Source organism: Oncorhynchus nerka, linkage group LG21 (assembly GCF_034236695.1).
Source record: "Oncorhynchus nerka isolate Pitt River linkage group LG21, Oner_Uvic_2.0, whole genome shotgun sequence".
Lineage (NCBI taxonomy): Eukaryota > Metazoa > Chordata > Actinopteri > Salmoniformes > Salmonidae > Oncorhynchus > Oncorhynchus nerka.
Window position 1 is genome coordinate 32,532,637 of NC_088416.1, and position 18,540 is coordinate 32,551,176.

At 47.2% G+C, this 18,540-nt stretch overlaps 1 pseudogene; it reads left to right on the forward strand.

The window, feature by feature from the left end:
- Positions 1-18,540, forward strand: part of LOC115104299 (alpha-1,6-mannosylglycoprotein 6-beta-N-acetylglucosaminyltransferase B-like) — a 91,538-nt pseudogene that overhangs the window by 14,796 nt on the left and 58,202 nt on the right.

Here is an 18,540-nt window from a genome sequence, read left to right on the forward strand (position 1 = left end):
TGAGTGTGGTGTGGTGGAGAACTGAGTTGACCCTGGTCTAATAGCTACGGGCTCTTTCATTGACCAGGTGAGTGCTAACAGCATCATTCTGGTTCCCTTGCTCTCTCTGGGTAATTGGAGCCGCGAGAGAAGGGGAAAAACAGAAACGTCAGCCTAATTTGTTCCCTTCATGTTTGTCCCTGTGTTCTCTGCCTCAGTAATGAAGGTCAAATGAAGGTGTTTTTGAATTTTTCTAATCTCAGCCCCCGTCCCCGCAGGAGGCCTTTTGCCTTTTAGTAGGCCGTCATCGTAAATACGAATTTGTTCTTAGTGACTTGCCTAGTTAAATAAAGGTTAAATAAACAAAATAGAGAAACTCCTGGATGTTGTTTTGTCAAGGTGCACCGAAAATACCACAGGGCCTGGCTGAGATATTCATGCAACATCTGTCTGCAATGCATTGCATTTCAAATGCAATCTTGAGTGAATCTGTATTGTGACGCAGCCTTTGAAAAGGCATTAAGCTTCATTTTTTATTTAACCAGGTAGGCTAGTTGAGAACAAGTTCTCATTTACAACTGCGACCTGGCCATGATAAAGCAAAGCAGTTCGACACATACAACAACACAGAGTTACACATGGAATAAACAAACATACAGTAGAAAAAGTCTATATAAAGTGTGTGCAAATGAGGAAAGATAAGGGAGGTAAGGCAATAAATAGGCCATACTTGCGAAATAATTACATTAAAGCAATTAAACACTGGAGTGATAGATTTGCAGAAGATGAATGTGCAAGTAGAGATACTGGGGTGCAAAGGAGCAAAATAAATAAATAAATACAGTATGGGGATGAGGTAGTTTGATGGGCTATTTACAGATGGGTTATGTACAGGTGCTGTGTTCTGTGAGGTGCTCTGACAGCTGGTGCTTAAAATTAGTGTGGAAGATACGAGTCTTCAGCTTCAGTGATTTTTGCAGTTCGTTCCAGTCATTGGCAGCAGAGAACTGGAAGGGAAGGCGGCCAAAGGAGGAATTGGTTTTGGGGGTGACCAGTGAAATATACCTGCTGGAGCGCGTGCAACGGGTGGGTGCTGCTATGGTGACCAGTGAGCTGAGATAAGGCGGGGCTTCACCTAGCAAAGACTTGTAGATGACCTGGAGCCAGTGGGTTTGGCGACGAGTATGAAGCGAGAGCCAGCCAACGAGAGTGTACAGGTCGCAGTGGTGGGTTGTATATGAGGCTTTGGTGACAAAAAGGATGGCACTGTGATAGACTGCATCCAATTTGTTGAGTAGAGTGTTGAAGGCTATTTTGTAAATGACATTGCCGAAGTCAAGGATCGGTAGGATAGTCAGTTTACGAGGGTATGTTTGGCAGCATGAGTGAAGGATGCTTTGTTGAGAAATAGGAAGCCGATTCTAGATTTAATTTATTCTTCATATTGTAGAATGGATAGGCCGTGGGAGTGAGGAAGCAGGAGGTTTGTCCCCTAGGTTCTGTGTTGTACTTAGCCCAGGGATTGATTTTTTTTAGTTAGATTAACTCATTTTGGATGATGCTGATATGCTGACAGTATGGATCAGAGGCAATGGTGCTTGTACTTCCAACATGTCTGATTTAATTGGCAGTTCTCTTTGTCAATATATCAGTTAACCACACAACAGATCTCTATCACCTGTCTGCCTGCCTGCCTGCCCGCCTGCCCGCCTGCCCGCCTGCCTGCCTGCCCGCCTGCACGCCCGCCCGCTCGCTTGCTCATATAATTCACATCACTATCTCACTCATCAGCATAGCCCAGGGCAACTCCAGTCCTCGGGGGCCTGATTGGTGCCACACTTTTGCCCCAGCTAACACACCTGACTCCAATAATCATCTAATCATGATATTCAGTTAAAAATGCAATTAGTTTAAATCAGGTGTGTTTGCTAGGGATGGGGGAAAACTGTGACACCAATCAGGCACCCGAGGACTGGATAACCGGTATTTATAGGGTAGTGCCTATAACATTACCTCATCAGTATAGCCGGTATTTATAGGGTAGTGCCTATAACATTACCTCATCAGTATAGCCGGTATTTATAGGGTAGTGCCTATAACATTACCTCATCAGTATAGCCGGTATTTATAGGGTAGTGCCTATAACATTACCTCATCAGTATAGCCGGTATTTATAGCGTAGTGCCTATAACATTACCTCATCAGTATAGCCGGTATTTATAGGGTAGTGCCTGTAACATTACCTCATCAGTATAGCCGGTATTTATAGGGTAGTGCCTGTAACATTACCTCATCAGTATAGCCGGTATTTATAGGGTAGTGCCTGTAACATTACCTCATCAGTATAGCCGGTATTTATAGGGTAGTGCCTGTATCATTACCTCATCAGTACAGCCTGTATTTATAGGGTAGTGCCGGTAACATTACCTCATCAGTACAGCCTGTATTTATAGGGTAGTGCCTGTAACATTACCTCATCAGTATAGCCGGTATTTATAGGGTAGTGCCTGTAACATTACCTCATCAGTATAGCCGGTATTTATAGGGTAGTGCCTGTAACATTACCTCATCAGCATAGCGTCAGGTCTCTCCTCCTCCTTTACGATTAGCAAGCGTGTGGAATGTCATTCACCTATTACAGTGGGGCAAAAAAGTATTTAGTCAGCCACCAATTGTGCAAGTTCTCCCACTTAAAAAGATGAGAGGCTTGTAATTTTCATCATAGGTACACTTCAACTATGACAGACAAAATGAGAAAAAAAATCCAATCACATTGTAGGATTAATGAATTTATTTGCAAATTATGATGGAAAATAAGTATTTGGTCAATAACAAAAGTTTATCTCAATACTTTGTTATATACCCTTTGTTGGCAATGACAGAGGTCAAACGTTTTCTGTAAGTCTTCACAAGGTTTCCACACACTGTTGCTGGTATTTTGGCCCATTCCTCCATGCAGATCTCTCCTTGAGCAGTGATGTTTTTGGGCTGTTGCTGGGCAACACAGACTTTCAACTCCCTCCAAAGATTCCCTACGGGGTTGAGATTTGAAGACCGTCTAGGCCACTCCAGGACCTTGAAATGCTTCTTACGAAGCCACTCCTTCGTTGCCCGGGGGGTGTGTTTGGGATCATTGTCATGCTGAAAGACCCAGCCATGTTTCATCTTCAATGGCCTTGCTGATGGTAGGCTTTGTTACTTTGGTCCCAGCTCTCTGCAGGTCATTCACTAGATCCCCCCGTGTGGTTCTGGGATTCTTGCTCACCGTTCTTGTGATCATTTTGACCCCATGGGGTGAGATCTTTCGTGGAGCCCCAGATCGAGGGAGATTATCAGTGGTCTTGTATGTCTTCCATTTCCTAATAATTGCTCCCACAGTTGATTTCTTCAAACCAAGCTGCTTACCTATTGCAGATGCAGTCTTCCCAGCCTGGTGCAGGTCTACAATTTTGTTTCTGGTGTCCTTTGACAGGTCTTTGGTCTTGGACATAGTGGAGTTTGGAGTGTGACTGTTTGAGGTTGTAGACAGGTGTCTTTTATACTGATAACAAGTTCAAACAGGTGCCATTAATACAGGTAACGAGTGGAGGACAGAGGAGCCTCTTAAAGAAGGAGTTGCAGGTCTGTGAGAGCCAGAAATCTTGCTTGTTTGTAGGTGACCAAATACTTATTTTCCACCATAATTTGCAAATAAATTCATTAAAAATCCTACAATGTGATTTTCTGGATTTTTTTCTTCTCATTTTGTCTGTCATAGTTGAAGTGTATGTATGATGAAAATTACAGGCCTCTCTCATCTTTTTAAGTGGAAGAACTTGCACAATTGGTGGCTGACTAAATACTTTTTTGCCCCACTGTAACTTTACCCTATGATCATGGCACACTAAGGCAATTCCACCACGGTTGCGGATTAACCTATGGACTCACTCGTGTAATAATTACTTTAATCTCGTTCAACCAGTAGACCCCTTTCTGTGTTTGCAAACGTTGCCGCACGAGGGCGATGTGCGCAAGTTGTTTGCAGAACACGGGTTTCTTAGAGAAAGCCAGCAAAAAAATAGCCTCTATTTACATGTTGCTTATGAGTGCATTTCACACTACTTTTGGATTATAATTGGATTTTAAGGCTTGTATGAATGTCCTGTTTAACATAATGTTTGTGTCATCATCGCAAATCAACTGTATTATACTTAGAAAACACTTCAACCGTAACCAGTACAATTGGTTAGCTTTTGCTACAGACTATATCAATGAGCGTTAGCATTCTAGCTAACAAGTGCTGCATCCAAAATAGTTATTTTGCAAAGATCACAACCAAATATAATCTTCGAGGCTGTTCAAGCAAGAATCAAAACATCATTGAAGGCGTATGAGAACCCCAAAATGTTTTTTGTTGTTGTTCAGAAGTAATAAAAACAAATCTAGGCTATGTTGAATAGGCGCAGATGGCGATGGCTTTCTTACTGCAGCCAAGTGTCTCGTGCATCTGTGCGTGAAGTCAGTGTGTACTGGAATAGGGTCTATGGGCATGAATCTCAAACCTTGCGTCTCCCACTTGCTGTTTTGCAGCAACAGTCTTCCAACGACCACCACCAACTGAAGGCCCGTCATCGGATCCCCGTTCTCCCAGTGGGTGGGGGGGGCAACCTGTCATCAGCATCTGGTTCTGAGGAACATTCCTCTGAGACGAGACCTACCCCACACTATCCTACCCAAAAATATTCAATAAAATTCCATATTGTATTCTGTCTCTGTCATTCAGTTTATGCCTGTATTCTATTTAACAGTATTTTGCTCTTCATGGATGAATTCAGAAAGTGGTTTTAATACAAATAAATAAATAAAAACATTGAAACATAAAAAAAAAAGTAGCTTCTAGTCCTCAGTTTAACTAGTCCTCAGTTTAACTAGTCCTCAGTTTGAGAAGTAATTAAAAATAGATGCAGTTTTTCCACATTTTGAATTGTTACTTAAGTTTATTTCCTGAATTGACAGCCTTCAAATTGAATTGACCCCAGCCCTTGTGCTCTTATAATCTGACCTACTGTATGTGTCTGTGTGTTGGCAGTGCTGGGAGGTCCAGAGTCTCGCGGGGTGCTGAGGAAGATCAGTGATATGCTGGAGGTCATCATGAAGAGGATGGACACTTTGTCCAAACTGGGCAACACCACCACAGACTCCCATAGACTAGATGAACTCAGCTCAGCACTGGACAGGTAGGTTTCTGGGGTTTGGTAGCAGGCCTGCCATTACATAATGTATGGTGTATGCATGTATTTGTCTGCATATAAACAAATAATTGGAGAATATTTAAACTAGAAGTTGTCTCGTTAGTCTCAACATTTTCCTATCTATTTGCCCTGTTATTGGGTGGACATGGACAGTCAGACAAGGATGCTGCGCTACCAGACATGCAGAGGCTAACAACCTGGAGTTTGCTCTTCTGTCTCCATGGCAACGGACCTCTCTCATACAGGGGGTTGAGAGGCTCCCTCTTGCCGGGGTTTGCCCGTGTCTGACACTCTGGCCATCCCTTCTGGACGTCCCTGCTCCTACACTCACCGTCTCACACCAGGAAAATAATCCCTGTTCAAACTATGTCTGAGAGTTGAGCTAACAGCCAGGATGCAGAGTTGTGGATGTTTGATATGAATTCTAACCACCAGAGTAGACAGTATTATTAGAACATAAATAACTCCCACTATTCACACTCTATCATGTACAGTACAGGCATCTAATTGGCTTCTTTGGGAGGTACTATAGAAATGATGAGGATTTTCTTCCTAAATGTTGCCGGAAAGAGGCCATTCATTGCTGATCAAGTCAGCCTCACTGTAAGCGATTATGAAAAAGGGGGAGCATTTCTAGGCTTCAGCAGTTTGCCTCTGGTAATAAAGTCTAGTCTGCTTGGTGACCTGCTCAGAATTCAGCCAAGGTGCAGTTTAACAGATGCAAACAAAGAACCCAGAGCCATTCAGAGTCCACTGTTAGGTTTTTAAAAAGGAATCAGCCGTCTCTCTCTCTTTAATGCTGTATATGGTTCTCCAGGGCCAGACACCCATTGTAAAGGTATTAGTGGTGTTCTATAGAGGGAGGACAGGATTCTCTGTCTGGCCACAGGAATGTTTCCTATACTGATCAGTCTGTGCTGCAGTCTGGTGCTGTGCAGAGGACCGCTCTGTCTGTGTCTGACTCTCACCTGTTCTGACATGCTGCCTCATAGGAGGGAATAGGAAGGTATGTCTAACACTTGCCCGTAGGGCAGTACATGGTCAAGTGATATTAGAGGGCGATTTTACGCAAAGTAATACAGCATTTTAGACACACATACCACACCCATGCTCATACACTTACACCAAAAGCCCAGGTCTAAACCATTGCCCATTTCTTCAAAAAAAAAAACCCTCCCAACCATGAATTTAAATGCATATGTTAGATAAAGCTGTACAGTTTGAACAAAAGCCAAAGGCCAGTGTTGACCACTGTGTACAGTCAGTGTCTCATTGATATGACAGGGCTGTTAGACCCCAGCTATTGATTTGTCTCTGGTTGATACTCCCTGTTAAACAGTGTCTTCAGCTCTGCAGAGTCCATCTGTAGTACAGTAGTACTCAAGACCAGCATCCTTCCTATTGGAGTGTCCTCAGCTTCCCTGACCAGGTCACAGCAGCCTTGGGAAGACCCAGTATAGAAGTAACAGATAGAGGCTGAATGGACTGGTGATGATTCTGTCTCGGAGGCCTTGCTTAACCATGGCTATGCCCGTGAGAACGTTTAGTCCTCAGTTCTCTACAGCACACACAGGAGCACTGTTCTTTTATACTGTGGGGCCCAGGCGGCTGACTGACTGTATTGAGATTATACACAATCATCATGGCTCCATAAAGACAGCTGGAAATCTCTGTACCTCTTTGGACCTTTATGCTACATCAGCGAGGGCTGAGATTTCTGTCTTTATCGGAAGGGAGCCAAAGCAAGTTCAAAATGTTCACACTGCCATAATGCTTCAGCTTGGAGTTCCCTGGGCACCTTCCAGTTTTCACCGCTAGTGCCTGAGATAGCCGTGAGTTCAGGGCTAACTCCCTCTTTCTATTGCGGTCTCCTTTTCTCTTTCTTTTTTTTCTCACTCTCTTTTTTTCTGATTGTTTTGCCAACACTAACATGGCAACAACAAGCCATGGCAGTCAGCTGCCATAAAAGGCATTTGCTAACAACCTAATTGCGCTCTGTTCTCAGTCTCCCAGGGACTGGCTTTAATGTGCTGAGTCACTTTTTCACCTCAACAAATAAATTGTGTCAGAGTTTAAAAGCTTTTTTTTTTTCACGCTCCAACCAAGTTCCACACAATTATCATTTCCTCTACTTGTTGAAGCTCTTCTCTTTTGGGAGGAAACGGTAAGCGTATACTGTAGGAGGGTGGACTTAGATGAAAGAAGTAGCCTTCTATGTTTCGTTTTTCTAGATGTTTCCAGGGAGTTTAAGGATTGAGATAAAGGATAAAGATTGAATGTGCATTCCCACTGGGCACAGACATCAATTCAACATCTATTCCATGTTGGTTCAACATAATTTCATTGAAATGACTAGGAAAAAAACAATCCATTCAACCTGTGTGTGCCCGGTGGGTTGTCACGGGGAAAGAGATGGCACAAATGAACAGATCAGTAAGAAAGAGAAGACATGCCTAACACTTCATTCCCTGTGTGTGCCCGGTGGGTTGTCACAGGGAAAGAGATGGCACAAATGATCAGATCAGTAAGAAAGAGAAGACATGCCTAACACTTCATTCCCTGTGTGTGCCCGGTGGGTTGTCACAGGGAAAGAGATGGCACAAATGATCAGATCAGTAAGAAAGAGAAGACATGCCTAACACTTCATTCCCTGTGTGTGCCCGGTGGGTTGTCACGGGGAAAGAGATGGCACAAATGAACAGATCAGTAAGAAAGAGAAGACATGCCTAACACTTTATTCACCTGTGCCTGCATGTGCCCGATTGATAGTAATTTCCCTGTGTGTGTGTGTGTGTGTGTGTGTGTGTGTGTGTGTGTGTGTTGGCAGGATCCAGCCGATTGGTCTGGTGGAGAGGATCCAGGCTATCGCCCAGAACATGTCTGACATGGCTGTGAGGGTGGAGCAGATCCTACAGCGCAGCATGGCCACCAACAGAGGTACAAGAGACACACACACATCTGACCACTCTTCACATTTGAAAGGTAGTTGTGTATGTCTGCCACACTATAAGACCCTATTGAACATGACAGGCAGCATTTATGACAGTACTTCAGATGATGAGTCTCCATTCCTGTCTTTGTGAAGAGAGAGCCCTCCTGCAGCGTAGCTATCTCCCTGTCTCAGCATAATTATAAATAACGCTACATGATGTTCAGTGTATGCTGATGAATTCCCCTCTAGTTAAGAAGATCTGAGACTGTCAGCTTTCTTCTATTAGCTGTCCTCTGCTCAGTTCATTGTGCTCCTGTTCTGTTTGAGCAAGAGATACAGTAGGCTACTTACATGCAAAGCGAGACTAACTCCACTAGCCGACAAATTAGAAAGCCAATTATAGACTTTGCATATTGTCATTATTTGCCTTGTCATTGAGTAAAGCAGACATGTCCTATTCTGTAGAGACTGTTTTTGCTACCAGAACCTAATCCCCTGGCTAATTTAGTGACACCGCTAGTGTTAGCGCTCCACACTGTGACTGCTGTAGTTATAATGGTAATCAAACAGAATGGCTGCTAATCCTTTGTCTGTGATTGCGCTCACCCAGGCTTGGCGGCACGCTGGTAGAGGAACAGCTTCCGCTCTCTTTAATTAGGCTAATTGGAGCTGGCTGCCGACGAGGGAGGAAGGCCGGGTAGAGAGGGAATGAAGGAGTGAGACTGGGGAGAGAGGGAATGAAAGGAGTGAGACTATGGAGAGAGGGAATGAAAGGAGTGAGACTATGGAGAGAGGGAATGAAGGAGTGAGACTATGGAGAGAGGGAATGAAAGGAGTGAGACTATGGAGAGGGAATGAAAGGAGTGAGACTATGGAGAGGGAATGAAGGAGTGAGACTATGGAGAGGGAATGAAAGGAGTGAGACTATGGAGAGAGGGAATGAAGGAGTGAGACTATAGAGAGAGGGAATGAAGGAGTGAGACTGGGGAGAGAGGGAATGAAGGAGTGAGACTGGGGAGAGAGGGAATGAAGGAGTGAGACTGGGGAGAGAGGGAATGAAGGAGTGAGACTGGGGAGAGAGGGAATGAAGGAGTGAGACTGGGGAGAGAGGGAATGAAGGAGTAAGACTGGGGAGAGAGGGAATGAAGGAGTGAGACGGGAGAGAGGGAATGAAGGAGTGAGACTATGGAGAGAGGGAATGAAGGAGTGAGGGAATGAAGGAGTGAGACTATGGAGAGAGGGAATGAAGGAGTGAGACTGGGGAGAGAGGGAATGAAGGAGTGAGACTGGGGAGAGAGGGAATGAAGGAGTGAGACTGGGGAGAGAGGGAATGAAAGGAGTGAGACTGGGGAGAGAGGGATTGAAGGAGTGAGACTATGGAGAGAGGGAATGAAGGAGTGAGACTGGGGAGAGAGGGAATGAAGGAGTGAGACTGGGGAGAGAGGGAATGAAGGAGTGAGACGGGAGAGAGGGAATGAAGGAGTGAGACTGGGGAGAGAGGGAATGAAAGGAGTGAGACTATGGAGAGGGAATGAAGGAGTGAGACTGGGGAGGGAGGTGATTTTATTAATCAAGCCCACGCAGTGTTGTCTATCCACTGTTCTCAGTAGGCATCAGATATCAGCAAGGGAAGCCAGGCTTTCAGAAGTGGCTGATAATTAACCCAACAGCCTAACAGTCTAACGCTCTGTTCTATCCCCATGGCCAGTAGCGTTAACTAACTCAACAGTCTGTCTAACACTCTGTTCTATCCCCATGGCCAGTAGCGTTAACTAACCCAACAGCCTGTCTAACACTCTGTTCTATCCTCATGGCCTGTCTAACACTCTGTTCTATCCTCACGGCCTGTCTAACACTCTGTTCTATCCCCATGGCCTGTCTAACACTCTGTTCTATCCTCACGGCCTGTCTAACACTCTGTTCTATCCTCACGGCCTGTCTAACACTCTGTTCTATCCCCATGGCCACTAGAGTTAACTAACCCAACAGCCTGTCTAACGCTCTGTTCTATCCCCATGGCCTGTCTAACACTCTGTTCTATCCCCATGGCCACTAGAGTTAACTAATCCAACAGCCTGTCTAACACTCTGTTCTATCCCCATGGCCACTAGAGTTAACTAACCCAACAGCCTGTCTAACACTCTGTTCTATCCCCATGGCCTGTCTAACACTCTGTTCTATCCCCATGGCCACTAGAGTTAACTAACCCAACAGCCTGTCTAACGCTCTGTTCTATCCCCATGGCCTGTCTAACGCTCTGTTCTATCCCCATGGCCAGTAGCGTTAACTAACCCAACAGCCTGTCTAACGCTCTGTTCTATCCCCATGGCCTGTCTAACACTCTGTTCTATCCCCATGGCCACTAGAGTTAACTAATCCAACAGCCTGTCTAACACTCTGTTCTATCCCCATGGCCACTAGAGTTAACTAACCCAACAGCCTGTCTAACACTCTGTTCTATCCCCATGGCCTGTCTAACACTCTGTTCTATCCCCATGGCCACTAGAGTTAACTAACCCAACAGCCTGTCTAACGCTCTGTTCTATCCCCATGGCCTGTCTAACACTCTGTTCTATCCCCATGGCCACTAGAGTTAACTAACCCAACAGCCTGTCTAACACTCTGTTCTATCCCCATGGCCACTAGAGTTAACTAACCCAACAGCCCGTCTAACACTGTTCTATCCCCATGGCCAGTAGAGTTAACTAACCCAACAGCCTGTCTAACACTCTGTTCTATCCCCATGGCCAGTAGAGTTAACTAACCCAACAGCCTGTCTAACACTCTGTTCTATCCCCATGGCCAGTAGAGTTAACTAACCCAACAGCCTGTCTAACACTCTGTTCTATCCCCATGGCCTGTCTAACGCTCTGTTCTATCCCCATGGCCAGTAGAGTTAACTAACCCAACAGCCTGTCTAACGCTCTGTTCTATCCCCATGGCCTGTCTAACGCTCTGTTCTATCCCCATGGCCACTAGAGTTAACTAACCCAACAGCCTGTCTAACGCTCTGTTCTATCCCCATGGCCTGTCTAACGCTCTGTTCTATCCCCAAGGCCACTAGAGTTAACTAACCCAACAGCCTGTCTAACACTCTGTTCTATCCCCATGGCCACTAGAGTTAACTAACTCCACAGCCTGTCTAACACACTGTTTTTTCTCCATGGCCAGTAGAGTTAACTAACCCAACAGCCTGTCTAACACTCTGTTCTATCCCCATGGCCAGTAGCGTTAACTAACCCAACAGCCTGTCTAACGCTCTGTTCTATCCCCATGGCCAGTAGCGTTAACTAACCCAACAGCCTGTCTAACACTCTGTTCTATCCCCATGGCCAGTAGAGTTAACTAACCCAACAGTCTGGCTAACACTCTGTTCTATCCCCATTGGCCACTAGACTTAACTAACCCAACAGCCTGTCTAACACTCTGTTCTACGCCCAAGGCTAGTAGAGTTAACTAACCCAACAGCCTGTCTAACACTCTGTTCTACGCCCAAGGCTAGTAGAGTTAACTAACCCAACAGCCTGTCTAACACTCTGTTCTATCCCCATGGCCTGTCTAACACTCTGTTCTATCCCCATGGCCTGTCTAACACTCTGTTCTATCCCCATGGCCTGTCTAACACTCTGTTCTATCCCCATGGCCTGTCTAACACTCTGTTCTATCCCCATGGCCTGTCTAACACTCTGTTCTATCCCCATGGCCAGTAGAGTTAACTAACCCAACAGCCTGTCTAACACTCTGTTCTATCCCCATGGCCTGTCTAACACTCTGTTCTATCCCCATGGCCTGTCTAACACTCTGTTCTATCCCCATGGCCTGTCTAACACTCTGTTCTATCCCCATGGCCTGTCTAACACTCTGTTCTATCCCCATGGCCTGTCTAACACTCTGTTCTATCCCCATGGCCAGGAGAGTTCTGCTCTAATACAAGAGACTAGTGCTAAAGCCAAGATATGCTCCCTTTTAGGTATGACCTGTTGAAAAGCTTGTCTGGTTTCTGCCCCAACTGCTCCACACTATCCCCATAGGACTGAATAGCAAAGTTATGAGCAGGTATTTTAAGGATTCTGCCCATAGGGAGGTGTTTGTTGTTAATACATGTGTTTTTGTCCCACAGTTAAGGATGGTGCAACAGGACAGTGTGAGGTGCCCAAAGACCCTCACTACCCAGACTGCCCCAGCAAGGTGGATGTAAGTCCGCATGTCATGCAATTTCACAGTGGTTTTCCTGATCCCACGGCCCCTATGTCCTTTTGCTCTTGGACTGTTTATTACCCTGCAACTCCAGCTTTACGATCAGCTTCAATCAACCCTGCCTTGTTTCACAAGGATCAATGTCTAGTGCTGTGTTCAGATCCATGAAAGGACCTTGACCAAGTCCAAGTCAGATTTCATGGGTTCCTTAGCTATAATACATGCATTTCTACACTGACATTTGACCCCCTTTGACCTCCTTTGATACATAGAGATACTGTATATATTTATCATTACTTGAGTCTGCCTTGACCTTTTCCCTCAGTGGATGCGTGCCCGCTGGACCTCAGACCCCTGCTATGCCTTCTATGGGGTGGACGGCTCCGACTGCTCCTTCCTCATCTACCTGAGTGAGGTGGAGTGGTTCTGCCCCCCTCTGACCTGGAGGAACCAGACTACCACACCCACGCACAAACCTTTCCCCAAGAGACAGGTGGGATAGCTGGGTTGGCATGGGCTGTTTACAGGGCTGCTATAGTGTGTATGTGTGTACAGAGTTTGTGTCTATGATACTAGTCTTTGTATTTCATCTCCACTCTAATTTCCCTGTATCCGACTGGCACACAGTCTCCTGGGAGGGGAGTGTGGATATACAGTCACACAGAGTCTATTCTCCCTCTGCCTTGAATCATGGCTGTTGCTGTTTTTCTTGTGAGAGCAGCATTCCAGTTATTTCTGAGTCCACCAGGGCCAGGTGTTCTAGTTAGTTGCTGCTCCCCGGAGCGCTGTACACTACACACCAATGGGTCGGCTGCTCATTTCAATTATCTGTGCAGCTTAATCATGGATTCTAATTACCTGCCTGGATCCAGCTGGACTAATCCTGTGACTTCTCTCAGGTGTTCCTCTGCGTTCACAGAGACACCTACAAGTTGCTTTCCAAACAATAATTAACTTGTAGTGCGAAAGTAATGCATCTCATATTGATTTTGTATGGGGGCATAAGCAAGAGAATGTGTGTGGAAGGAAAGAGGGATTGTGTGTCCCCACTGTGTGTGTGAGAGAGAGAGACGGAGAGGTTTGTGTGACTGTCTATGTGCCATTTATAAGTCCTCTGTGCTCCCTTATGCAGTTACAACATTGATTAGCACTTGGCTGCTCAGATTGCACTGTGATCCAGCGATTAAAAAGGGCTGGGAAACATGCGGAGTGAAATGAAGGCAGCCTGTTTATGAGCATGAGGCAGGAGTCCCTCAGGCAACACTATCTGAGAGCCTTGCCTCCAGGGGGAATGGGTATGACAGGGAGAGCTGTACTCATATAACACCCATCTCCACTCAACTCCAAGTAGGGCTGGTGGTTACCATGTGGCTGTTTTGTACAGGTTTGGGGAGGTGGTAAATGTATTAATTAAGTGTTTAATGTATTGGACTTATATATAGCTTTTTCTAGGTGCTCAAAGTGATTAACATAGTAAGGGGAGGAAAAAAATGTAGATGTTCCTTTTCCTGTCCTCCAGGCGGCATTCCGGTCAGACATCGGGGCCCTCCTGGAGCAGGTGGGTACGGGGAAGGAGTCTCTGAGTTTCATGAAGAGAAGGATGCGCAGGCTGGCTGCACAGTGGGCCTCGGCTGCACGCAGGCTAGATGACCGTCTGAGGAGTCAATGGAGGGAGCAGAAGAGGGTGAGTGTGTGGTGACTGTGGAGGGAGCAGAAGAGGGTGAGTGTGTGGTGACTGTGGAGGGAGCAGAAGAGGGTGAGTGTGTGGTGACTGTGGAGGGAGCAGAAGAGGGTGAGTATGTGGTGACTGTGGAGGGAGCAGAAGAGGGTGAGTGTGTGGTGACTGTGGAGGGAGCAGAAGAGGGTGAGTGTGTGGTGACTGTGGAGGGAGCAGAAGAGGGTGAGTGTGCGGTGACTGTGGAGGGAGCAGAAGAGGGTGAGTGTGCCGTGACTGTGGAGGGAGCAGAAGAGGGTGAGTGTGTGGTGACTGTGGAGGGAGCAGAAGAGGGTGAGTGTGTGGTGACTGTGGAGGGAGCAGAAGAGGGTGAGTGTGCCGTGACTGTGGAGGGAGAGAGAGTTTCTGTGTGTCTGCTATGAGTCAAAAGGTTGACAGTTCACCCATATCTCTTCCCATGACAGTGCAGGCCAGTAATATGCTGTGCAGGTAGGTGCCCATTTTGGTTTGCTATATTTGATTCCCGAAAGAATAGGCCGAGACACTGACAAAAAGATGGAAGGTTGACAAAAGACGGATCAAGACGAGGTGGCCTTCATGAACATTACAGTGGTGACGTTTTTCTCCACTAGCGATTACGGACCCATTTGCTGTGAGTGGTGTTACTGTGAATGGCTGAGAGAAGTAGATTTGTAAGGAGGAGACTGACCAGCCCTTATCAGGAGAGCAGGCCTGGGATTTATTGTCTTTCGTGCTCTTTAACCAGCCTGACATTTACAGGGACATTCTCAGAGTGGTGGAGGAGCCTGAATGCAGGAACACTGCTTTACCATCACTGATGAAATGACAATGACTGTAGAATCTCCCCAAGCCTGCCCTTTGTGTCGAAAACCTTTTCGTAATGTCATAAACGGTTATAAATCAACCTCAGAATAATATTGGCATGTGTGTGTGCACATGCCTGTGCCTATCTGCAGTGCACTAGATGGATTAAACAGTACCTGTGCTGATTTTCCTTTCACAGTGAAGTGAATAACATTACATTGACGAGCGAACCACCTCCGTCACCGGCTTCATAAGGACATGCATCGGCGACGTTGTCCCCGTAGTGAAGGGTCACGACGTTGTCCCCGTAGTGAAGGGTCACGACGTTGTCCCCGTAGTGAAGGGTCACGACGTTGTCCCCGTAGTGAAGGGTCGCTGCTTCGTCCCCGTAGTGAAGGGTCGCTGCTTCGTCCCCGTAGTGAAGGGTCGCTGCTTCGTCCCCGTAGTGAAGGGTCGCTGCTTCGTCCCGTAGTGAAGGGTCGCTGCTTCGAAGGGTCGCTGCCCCCGTAGTGAAGGGTCGCTGCTTCGTCCCCGTAGTGAAGGGTCGCTGCTTCGTCCCGTAGTGAAGGTCGCTGCTTCGTCCCGTAGTGAAGGGTCGCTGCTTCGTCCCCGTAGTGAAGGGTCGCTGCTTCGTCCCCGTAGTGAAGGGTCGCTGCTTCGTCCCCGTAGTGAAGGGTCGCTGCTTCGTCCCCGTAGTGAAGGGTCGCTGCTTCGTCCCCGTAGTGAAGGGTCGCTGCTTCGTCCCCGTAGTGAAGGTTCGCTGCTTCGTCCCCGTAGTGAAGGGTCGCTGCTTCGTCCCCGTAGTGAAGGGTCGCTGCTTCTCCCCGTAGTGAAGGGTCGCTGCTTCCCCGTAAGGGTGAAGTGAAGGGTCGCTGCTTCGTCCCCGTAAGGGTCGCTGCTTCGTCCCGTAGTGAAGGGTCGCTGCTTCGTCCCGTAGTGAAGGGTCGCTGCTTCGTCCCCGTAGTGAAGGGTCGCTGCTTCGTCCCCGTAGTGAAGGGTCGCTGCTTCGTCCCCGTAGTGAAGGGTCGCTGCTTCGTCCCCGTAGTGAAGGGTCGCTGCTTCGTCCCCGTAGTGAAGGGTCGCTGCTTCGTCCCCGTAGTGAAGGGTCGCTGCTTCGTCCCCGTAGTGAAGGGTGAAAGGGTCGCTGCCCCGTTGAAGGGTCGTCCCCCGTAGTGAAGGGTCGCTGCTTCGTCCCCGTAGTGAAGGGTCGCTGCTTCGTCCCCGTAGTGAAGGGTCGCTGCTTCGTCCCCGTAGTGAAGGGTCGCTGCTTCCCCAAACAAAAGCCCTGGATTAACACTGAGGTTGGCGCTAAGAGAAAGGATGGGGGACAAAGGATACCGCACACAGGGCTATCGCAGAGGCTACGGCTACAACCCAGAGGCTACGGCTACAACCCAGAGGCTACGGCTACAACCCTGACCCTGAGGCTACGGCTGCAACCCTGAGGCTACGGCTGCAACCCTGAGGCTACGGCTGCAACCCTGAGGCTACGGCTGCAACCCTGAGGCTACGGCTGCAACCCTGAGGCTACGGCTGCAACCCAGAGGCTACGGCTGCAACCCAGAGGCTACGGCTGCAACCCAGAGGCTACGGCTGCAACCCAGAGGCTACGGCTGCAACCCTGAGGCTACGGCTGCAACCCTGAGGCTACGGCTGCAACCCTGAGGCTACGGCTGCAACCCTGAGGCTACGGCTACAACCCTGAGGCTACGGCTGAGGAAAGGAACAAGTACAAGAAGTCACGCTACGCAAAATATCAAAAGGACGATAAGGTGTAAGGTGGAATAATACTATACAGGCTCCGACCTACAGTCCATTACGGATTACAAAGGAAGACGCTCTCTATCCAACGATGCCTCTCTTCCAGACGAACTCAAGGCATTTTGTGCACGCTTCGACCATAACAACGTTTCATGCGCGAGGGCCCCCACCCACCCAGAGAACTGGGTTTTCTCGTTCTCCGAGGCCAACGTGAGTAAGATCTTTAATCAGGTCAACACTCTCAAGGACGCAGGGCCAGACAGTACTCAAGGGCATGTTCTCAGAGCATACGCAGATCAGCTGGCAGGCATATTCACTATCCTCGTTCCTGTTCCCAAGAACTCTAAGGCTTCAAGCCATAATGACTACCGCCCTGAAGTGGTTTGAAAGGCTAATTATGGCACACATCAACTCCATCATCCCAGACACCATAGATCCACCCCAATTTGCATACCCAACAGATCCAAAGACAACTTAATCTCAATTGCACTCCACACTGCCCTCACCCACCAAGATAAGAGGCATGCCTACGTGAGAATGCTGTTCACTGACTACAGCTCAGCGTTCAACATTGTCCACTAAAAGTTTGTCACCAAGCTAAGGACGCTGGGACTGAACACTTCCCTCGCAACTGGATCCTGGACTTCCTGACGGGCCCCCCCCAGATGTTGAGGGTCGCCAACATCACCTCTGCCATGCTGACCGTCAACATGGGGCCCCACACTGGTGTGTGCTTAGTCCCCTCCTGTACTACCTGTTCACCCATGACTGCGTGGCCGTGCACTACTCCAACACAACCATCAAGTTTGCTGACGACACAACGTTGGTAGGCCTGATCACTGGCGACGATGAGACAGCCTACAGGGAGGAGGTCAGTGACCTGGCAGTGTGTTGCCGGGACAACAATCTCTCCCTCAACGACAGTAAGACCAAGGAGCTGATCAACACATCGATGGGGCTGCAGTGGAGCGGGTCGAGAGCTTTAGGTTCCTCTGTGTCCAACTCACTAAGGACTTTAAAATGGTCCATTCACACATGCACAGCCGTGAAGAAGGTGCAACATTGCCTCTTCCAACTTTTATTTACATATTTTTATTGAATCTTTATTTAACTAGGCAAGTCAATTAAGAACAAATTCTTATTTACAATGATGGATTACCAAGAGGCAAAAGGCCTCCTGCAGGGACAAAACACACATCACGACAAGAGACACCACAACACTACATAAAGAGAGACCTAAGACAACAACATGGCAACAACAGAACACAACATGGTGACACAACATGGTGACAACACATGGTGACAACACATGGTAGCAACACATGACAACACAACATGGTGACAACACAACATGGTGACAACACAACATGGTGACAACACAACATGGTGACAACACAACATGACAACACAACATGGTGACAACACAACATGGTGACAACACAACATGACAACGCAACATGGGGACAACACATGGTAGCAACACAACATGACAACACAACATGGTAGCAACACAACATGACAACACAACATGGTAACAACACAACATGACAACACAACATGGTAAAAATGCAACATGACAACATGGTAACAACACAACATGACAACAAAACATGGTAACAACACCACAACACAACACATGGTAACAACACAACAACACAACATGGTGACAACACAACATGGGAGCAACACGACATGACAACACAACATGGTAACAACAACACAACACAACACATGGTAACAACACAACAACACAACATGGTGACAACACAACATGGTAGCAACACGACATGACAACACAACATGGTAAAAATGCAACATGACAACATGGTGACAACACAACATGGTAACAACACCACAACACAACACATGGTAACAACACAACATGGTGACAACACAACATGGGAGCAACACGACATGACAACACAACATGGTAACAACAC